The sequence below is a fragment of the Mastomys coucha genome, unplaced genomic scaffold, assembly GCF_008632895.1.
Source record: "Mastomys coucha isolate ucsf_1 unplaced genomic scaffold, UCSF_Mcou_1 pScaffold23, whole genome shotgun sequence".
Classification (NCBI taxonomy): domain Eukaryota; kingdom Metazoa; phylum Chordata; class Mammalia; order Rodentia; family Muridae; genus Mastomys; species Mastomys coucha.
The window spans coordinates 100,515,357-100,524,162 of NW_022196906.1; the positions used below are offsets into that span (position 1 = coordinate 100,515,357).

The 8,806-nt window shown below is 46.6% G+C and overlaps 1 protein-coding gene and 1 pseudogene across 1 annotated transcript in view; one reads left to right on the forward strand and one right to left on the reverse strand.

The window, feature by feature from the left end:
* Window positions 1–1,151, reverse strand: part of Rad54l2 (RAD54 like 2) — a 93,498-nt gene extending 92,347 nt beyond the window's left edge. Inside the window, exon 1 of the mRNA XM_031345963.1 lies at window positions 926–1,151. The gene's annotated coding sequence lies outside the window, so the exon portion shown is untranslated. The remainder of the gene's footprint in view (window positions 1–925) is intronic.
* Window positions 1–8,806, forward strand: part of LOC116073702 — a 26,049-nt pseudogene that overhangs the window by 112 nt on the left and 17,131 nt on the right.

An 8,806-nucleotide genomic window follows, 5' to 3' on the forward strand; every position in this document is an offset into this window, starting at 1 on the left:
CCCCCCCCCCCCCAAATACCCATTCCAGCTTCAAAGTCCAGGCACCAACACAGTCAGCCACATCCGCCAGCAAGAGCAGTAATCTAACAGATCTGAGTCACACACTCCCCCGCAGTAAGAGGTCATTCTCTATCAGGAAGCCTACTCTGCAAAGGGCTCTTGTTCTACTCCCAGACAACCACCATGACCCACATAAAGCCAATTCTTCGACCCCAAGAAGCTGCCGGCCATCTTCTCTCTCCCTCCCCAGCTCCCATCGGCCTTTCCCTAACCTAAGGCAGCTAACCCTACTTCTGCGACAAGTTTCCTACCTGAGAACCACTCTTAACTCGGATACATCTTAGCCGTGAAGGACCCATCTAGCTCTTAGCTCAACTCTTTTGTGCCCAACTAAGCTCGTGCCTTTCCAGGAACTAGTCACCAATTACCTCAAAGAAGCTAAACTCTCCATGCCTCTTCTCCCTAAACCCGACTCAGCCTAACAAATTCTCAGACCGCCCGAGGGAGTACAGAGACCCACCCCTATGTCCATTAGGGACCAAGCCACAGAGGCCCCTAAAATTCGAACCACAATCCCTCTCCCTCAAACCACGCCACTGTATGGTCAGCTTCTAGAGTGTCGGTGTTATAATAAAAAAAACCAAGAGCGCATAGCCACTGTAGTTCAGTCTCGGTAATTACGACTGCCTTCCTTGACAACGAAATCCCCAAATCAACCCACAGAAGTCCCGGGTGGATGCCAAGACCCCCTCCAAGCCTCCAGTCATTGGAGTTTCCCAGGTCGGACCCAGCTCCCCCAAGGCCCAAGCCGCCAGGAGTAGCTTGCTACCCGAGGCTGCTGCACGCCGGGGACTCTGGCCGCTTCCCCATTGTTGCGGGTCCCAGCGGCCCCCGCAGGGAGTAAGGGGACCGCAGGGGCTCTCACCTCCCGTGCCACGGATCCGGGCCGCACCGGACCGGGCTGGGCCGTAGGACCTCGCGTTCTGCCGCACCCGCCTGGACGGTGTCTGCGGCGGCGGGAGCCGGAGAAGCGGCTGAGGCGGGAAGCAGCCAGCCAGGCCCGGGCGCCGCAGGCTGGCTCTGGCCGAGGGTCGGTCTTCTCCGGCGGCGGCGCTCTCAGCCTCCGCTCGCGGTCCGCGCCAGAAAGCTTCCCCCTCCCGGCCCTCTCACCCGGCCACCCGGACGGGAACACAAGCCACCCGCAGCAAAGTTCCGCTGTGCGTCCTGTTGTTCTTTCCCAGGGAAAGACACTAAACGGCGATTCTTGTGTGAATAAGGTGTATTTACTACAAAGGACCCTTTCAGGAATAAGTGAGACCAAAAACAAAAAAACAATCAAACAAACAAACAAAAACCCCAAAAGAACAAAAACGAAAACAAAAACAATTCCACGCTAGAATCTGCCTGGAATTGATAGAGCCAACTGAATGGATTTCACTAACTACCAAAACACACACTAATCAGTACAAATGAGCCTGAGCTCCTACACTCCCCAATTTGGGATAACGTCCAAATACACCGGGAACCAGATAGTGCGGATATGAGGTGTAAATTCGTTGCAGGTTCTGTGGATAGTCAATGCTACTACAGCTGTCGCCTCCAACAAAAGTTATTCTCTCTTAAATGGATGCATGCCATTGTAATTCTTGCTTTTCCTCCCTTCCTCCCTACCTGTCCAGGGCTCCTGTTGACTGCAGCTGTCTTTAGAATTATCTAAAAGACTACAGAGGCAGAGGCCAGGGGACTTGGGGGGGGGGGGGGAGTTGCTGCAGAGGGGGAATTGCTGACACTCCAACGCAGGTTAAGGTTACAGGATTTTTCTCCCTGAAGTGTGAGAGTGTTAGCAAGTACGCTCCACTTTTTTTTTTTTTTTTAACAGGGTTTCTCTGTATAGCCCTGGCTGTCCTGGAAATCACTCTGTAGACCAGGTTGGCCTCGAACTCAGAAATCTACCTGCCTCTGCCTCCCAAGTGCTGGGATTAAAGGCATGCACCACCACCGCCCTGCTTGATCCACTACATTCCCTTGGCTCTCCCCCAACCACACTCCCAGCAAAGTGAATATGGGTGAAAGATGAAAATATTGGGTAAATGGGTCTGTTACTTTTTTTAAGTTTAATGAAATTAAGAGTGTAAAAATTCCCTTCTTAGCCGGGCAGTGGCTTAACCATTGAGCCATCTCTCCAGCCCAATTTAATATACTCTTAAATTTCCATTCTCGCTCATCTGCTTGACTTCTGAGACTCTTCTTCCTTGTCCCCAGCAACTCTTCTAAAGGCTCTGAATGTGAGTCATTTGCACCTTAAGTTTTTAATCACTGTGCCATACACATAGATTTTCATTTAGATTATCTTTCAGGACATTACAAATGGGTTCTGATATCTATGGCCACTCTAGTGTTTCTTGAAAAGCAGGACCGTGGGTTAGAGAGGAGCATGTTCAGTTTCTAGCAGTTCTTTGCTGTTGTTAGAACTTGATCCTAGGCTATAAATGGACAAAGCATGCCTCAAACCTGGTTCACTTCCCTTTGCAGCCTGAGGTCCTTGATTTTCTCCATTGTCCTCCTAGTATGGAATCCCTTGGGTGAAAGATAAAGCAAATTTAGCTTTAAGAATTGAAGAGGTGGTATATTAGTCTAAGTTCTCTAGAATTAGAGAACATATAGAACATCTCTATATATTAAGGGAATTTATTGTGATGATTTACAGTCTATAGTCCAGTTAACCCAACAATGGGCAGTTGTGAATAGGAAGTCCAAGAATCTAGTAGTTGCTCAGTCCCACGAGGCTAGTTGTTTCAGCTGGTCTTCTGTAGAAGTAGGTTCTAACAGATGTGCTGGCAAGTAAGTACAAGGCGGCAAAGAAGGATCTTCCTTCTTCCAACATCCTGATGTAGGCCTCCAGCAGAAGGTGTGGCCCAGATTAAAGTGTGTACCACCTCGCTGGATATGGGATTTGCTTTGTTTTAGGATGACCTTGAACTCAGAGATCTCCTTGCTTCAGTCTCCTGGGATTAAAGGCATGTACTACCTTGCCTGGGCCTAAGCTTTTCGTGGCCACTATACCTCAAGATCTCCATGCCAAGATCCAGGTCAGAAACTTGTATCTTCCAGACTCAAGATCTGGATCATAGGTGAGCCCTCCTATTCTGGATTGGAATCCATTCCAAATATAATCAAGTTGACAACCAGGAATAGCCACCACAAGTGGTCAGGCAATGATGGTGCATGCCTTTAATCCCAGCACTTGGGAGGCAGAGGCAGGTGGATTTCAGAGTTTGAGGCCAGCCTGGTCTACAGAGTGAGTTCCAGGAAAGCCAGGGATACACAGAGAAACCCTGTCTCGAAAAACCAAAAAAAAAAAAAAAAAAAAAAAAAAAAAAAAAAAAAAAAAAAAAAAAAAAAAAAAGTTGAGACCTTCTTCCTTGCATTAGTCAAGGGAATCTATTTTTAGAAGTTTTCCTTGTTTTCCTCGTGAAATTAAAAATGGATTAGGCTTTTTGGAAACTCAAATTGAATCCTGGTACCTAGAAGGCAACAGTAAGAGAAACCCTAATTTAAGGCTAGTCATCTCAAGAGACAGAGAGACGGGCAGTGGTGGTACAAGCCTTTAATCTCAGCACTTTGGAGGCAGAGGCAGGTGGATTTCTGAGTTCGAAGCCCTGGTTTACAGGGTGAGTTCCAGGACATCCAAGGCTACACAGAGAAACTCTATCTCGAAAAATCAAATAAATAAATAAAATAAATAAAAATAACGAGAGAGAGAGAGAGAGAGGAGGGCACAAGAGAAAGAGAGAGAGGGGGAGGAGGAGGGAGAGGGCAGGAATGAGGAGAGGGGAGGAGAAGAGGAAAAGGGGAGAGTAGAGATGAGAAGAGAAAGCAGGGGGAGGGAGGAGAGGAGAGGAGAGAGGAGGGAAGGGGGAGAGAGAAAGGGAGGAGAAGAGAGGAGAGAGGAGGGAAGGGGGAGAGAGAAAGGGAGGGGAGGGAAGAGAAAGAGGAGGGAAGGGGGAGAGAGGAGAGAGGAAGGGAGGGGAGAGAGAGAGGAAGGGAGGGGAGGAGAGGAAAGGAGAGAGAAGAGACCAGAGGGGAGTGTGGTATCTGAGTTCTGCCAGAGGTGTCAGGCGCTGCTAATGCACCTGCCTGAGGAAGGCAGGGCAAAGTCCAGGAGTCCACAGCTAGACCAGAAGGGAAAGGCGGCATCTGGGACAAATGCAGTGGTTCCTGGTCTCCTCTCTGAGTACCTGCACACTGCCAATGTTCCACCTGGAGAGAAAGTCAGGAACTGGGGTTCTGGGCCGCATTACCTCTCAGGGCATCTGCACACCAGGCAGCAATGGGAAAGTGGAACCAGGGATCCGGTCTGATTGAGAGCAAGTGCACAGTACTGGAGGGGCGGGATAAAAAAACAAAAGGCCTTCTTCAGGAGTCTTAATGACAAGGCTCACTTAGGCAAAGGCCTTCCCTGAGACAATCTTTAATGAAGCAGCTCTCTGAGACCATCCTTCCTTGTTTGTCTTGCTTTATTGGGTGTGGGTGTAGATGCATACACTTTATTCAGGATGAACCAGGGATATATACTTTTGGGGGGGAAGGGTGGGTGAGAACATCCAGGAAGGGAAGGTCACTGGCTGAAGGCTAAGGGTATCCAGATACCTCATTAGCAAAGAGAAGAACTTCAGGTGCTAAGCTAAGTAACTGAGTGGTCCTCTCAGTTGGTGGTCTCGAGAGCAGTCATTGGGGGCTGCCGAGATGGCTCAGTGGTTAAGAGCACTGACTGCTCTTCCGAAGGTCCTGAGTTCAAATCCCAGCAACCACATGGTGCCTCACAACCACCCATAATGAGATCTGACGACCTCTTCTGGTGTGTCTGAAGTCAGCTACAGTGTACTTACGTACAATAATAAATAAATCTTTGGGCCTGAGCAAGCAGAGGTCCTAAAAAAGATTCAATTCCCAACAACCACATGAAGGCTCCAAAAAAAAAAAAAAAAAAAAAAAAAAAAAAAAGCAGTCATTGGAGGCTGGAGTGGGCAGCTTCACTCCTACCATCTCAGATCTCTTTGAGATTCTCAGGGTTTGAGCATGCCCTGCTTCACAAGTTCTAATGCCAGTCTGGTAGCATCATCCCACACACCCTACAGGGGAGGGGTGGGGGAAAGGAGGACATGAGAGGAGGGGAGGGTAGAAAAGAAGAGGAGAAGAAAGAAGGGAAGGAGCAGAAGAAGAGAGGAGAGATAGACCTGGGCTTTCATTGTTATGAACTCACACCTGGGGTAAAAAAAAAAAAAAAAAAAAAAAAAAAAAACAACTTTTCCTGTATTTTGCCCCAATCCAAGAAGTGCTTACATCAGCCTGACTTCTGGCCCACCCACTCCCACTTCTGAATGCCAAACCCATTGTCTCTCTGAAACATGTTTTTGTTTGGTTGGTTGGTTTTGGTTTTTTGAGGCAGGGTTTCTCTGTATAGCCCTGGCTGTCCTGGAACTCACTCTGTAGACCAGGCTGGCCTCGAACTCAGAAATCGACCTGCCTTTGCCTCCCAAGTGCTGGGATTAAAGGCATGCGCCACCACTGCCTGGCTGAAACACGTTTTAAAGTGACAGAGAATTGTTTTTTTTGTTTTGTTTTGTTTTGTTTTGTTTTTTCTTCAACAGCCACCCCATGTAGTGAGAGCTTTGGTTTCTTAAAAAAAAAAAAAAAAGAAAAGAAAAAAAAGGAAGAAAGAAAATAGAAAAAACCAACCAACCAAACAAACAAACAAACAAACAAAGACCCCTAGCTATGTTATATGAATATGTTTGTGTTTAAATCCCGGGTGTGGGATATAAGGCTGCTTCAGTTTGTCCACAGTCCTTAACTATAATTGTCTCTCATGCTCTTGGGCAGGGGGAGGATCATGTGTTTTTCCAGCTACAGATAGTTTAATTCTGGGAACACTGGAGAGGGTATAAATGCCAGAGCCCCAGAAGGGTACAAATTCAAGAGCCTCGAGAGGGCAGTGGCAGGCAGCTACTGCCAGCACCCACTGGTGTTGTGTTCACTATTGCTGGGCTGCTGGATATTCCTAAAATGAAGACTGGACTTGCTGCACAGTCAGCAGGAAGTGGCCTATAGAGGTCTATACTTCCTTCCCCCTCTAACCTTCTTTTTCTCCTACCTAGTTAGTGTCGAGGGGTTGGAAGAAATTAGGTTGGAATGAGGATTGGAAGGAAGGTGGATGCATAAGAACCTAATAAATAATAAAATAAATGTGCCAGCAATCCCATTCTTGGGTTTTATTGTGGTTTTTTAAGGGTGTGTGTGTGTGTCTCAGTACGTTGCCTAGGCTGATGTGGAACTTGTGAGCCAAGGCAATCCTTCTACCTGAGTTCCTCAAGTAGTTGGGACTACTGGTAGACCATCTGTACCACCATGCCCAGGAAAACATGGTCCGTTTCCTTGAAAACAGTGGCTTTAGCTTTCAATGTTGGAGATCAAATCTAGAGCCATTGTGTATGCTAGAGAAGCAACTTACCTATGAGCTCCACCCCCAGTCTAAGGACTACCCTGCCCCATTTCCTAGCTGCATACATTTCATATCACCCAGATTAAAGTCTCCTGGGGGATGTTTTTTAATCCATTTCAGTATTCAGTCAAGGCCTGGGATGAGAGTGGGATTGTAACATTCCCCAATCTGCAGGTACTTACCTGCTACTGACCTTATTCTGAACAGTATGCTAAATGCCGGAAAGACAGCATGCCAGGCAAAACTTTATGTATCTTATAGTTATTGTTCATTTAATCCTTATGTCAACATTGTTAAAAGTATAGACCATCCCACCCCAAAGATGGAAAAGTGAAGCTGGAGGGTTAAAAGAAGGGTGGTGTGTGAATGTACCTGAGTTCAGAGCACACACTTATAACCATGTCCCCAAACAAATAAAGCACTCTGGCCAAAAGTGGTTTTGAGAAATGTAATTTATAAAATGTGACAAACAGAAATCTGTCCCCAGAGCTGGGGTTAGTGGTTCATGCCTGTAACCTCAGAAAGATGAAACAGGAGGATCACTGGTTTGAGGCTAGCCACGTACTAGATTGTAAGTTTGAGACCAGCCTGAGTTATATAGCAAGACTCTATCACAAAAGTGGAGGACAAAAAGGAAATGTCTATGCTGGCTAACTTGCTGTCAACAAGTTACAGCCATCGGAAAGGAAGGAGCCTCAATGAGAAAATAGTTCCATAAGACTGGTCCACAAAGGGACTTCCAGGACATCCAGGGCCACACAGAGAAACCCTGTCTCAAGAGAAAAGGAAAGAGTGCAGGTTAAGCAAGCCATGAGAAGCAAGCCAGGAAGCAGCACTCCATGCCCTCTACGTAAGCTCCAGCCTTCCAATTCCTGCCCTGTTTGGGGTTCCTTCCATGACTTACTTCCATGATGAACAATGATGTGGAACTGTAAGCCAATAAACACTTTCCTCCCCTAATTGCTTTAGTCGTAGTGTTTCCTCTCAGCAATAGAAACCCTAAGACTGGCCGGACGGTGGTGGCGCACGCCTTTAATCCCAGCACTTGGGAGGCAGAGGCAGGCAGATCTCTGAACTCAAGGACAGCCTGGTCTACAGAGTGAGTTCCAGGACAGCCAGAGCTATACAGAGAAACTCTGTCTCAAAAAAAAAAAAGAAAAAAGAAAAAAAAAAAGAAACCCTAAGACTGTATCAGCTTGGTTTTCATTCAGTACTTATGATTCCTCCTTTGGGGTTGAGAACTCAAAACCAGTTTAGTCTACATAACAAGTTCAAAGCTAGCCTAGACTAGTGAGACCTTATCTCAAAAAAAAGTTAAAATAAAAAGAAAAAAAGGAAAAAAAGAAAAGAGAAGAGAAGAAAGAGAGAAAGAAAGAAAGAAAGAAGGAAAGAGAGAGGGGAAAAGTCCCCCTAAAGGGGTAAGCATGGCTTAGTGATACTGTTATCCTGGGCTCAATCCCCCAAAACAAGTAAGAAAAATAATTGTATTAGTTTTCCATCTGTCTTTGGGATTCATGGCAAACACCTGTAATCCAGATATTCAAGAGGCTGAGATAGGATAATCAGGAGTTTAAGACCAGCCTGGACAACATAGCAATATGCTGTCTTGGTTGGTTGATTGGTTTTGAGAGTCATGTATCTCAGGCTGGCTTGGAACTCAAGAATGACCTTCAACTTTCTGCCTCTACCCCTGGTCTGCTGGGGTGACACATGAGTACCACTATGCCCTGCTCTCATTAGAGATATATCTTAGAGCTTCTTGCATGCTCAGCAAGTACTGTTCCACTTGAACCACACCCACAGCCAAGCAGCATATTGCTTGTATAGGATGGCTGATGGGATAGCTAAGCGGTGGACTACTTGAATAGCATACATGAGGTCCTGGGTTCTATCCAAAACACTGCTGACAAAATACGTGAGACAGCTATCCAGTCACTGTCACCATCACCATCACCCCACCCTATTTTAATCTCTTTTCCAGAACATAATTAATTCCATCTGCCGAAAGTCAGTTCCAACATCAATGTAACTGAGGAATGCAGCAAGGTATGGTGGTGATGATTGGGGTCAGTGCTAATAACCACTGACAGAGCCCACACACATACATGCAGCAGCTGGGGATTTAGGGGGTCAGCACTGCTGATTGAACAAAACATAATCATCTTGGGCTGGCAAGTACCCAGAAAGAAATTCTGAGCTCTTTTAACTCTTAAGAGGCAGGTGAGAAAGAAAAGGGGAGAGAGAGGAGAGAAAGTCACACACTCTCTCTCTCTTTCTCTCTCTCTCTCTCTCTCTCTCTCTCTC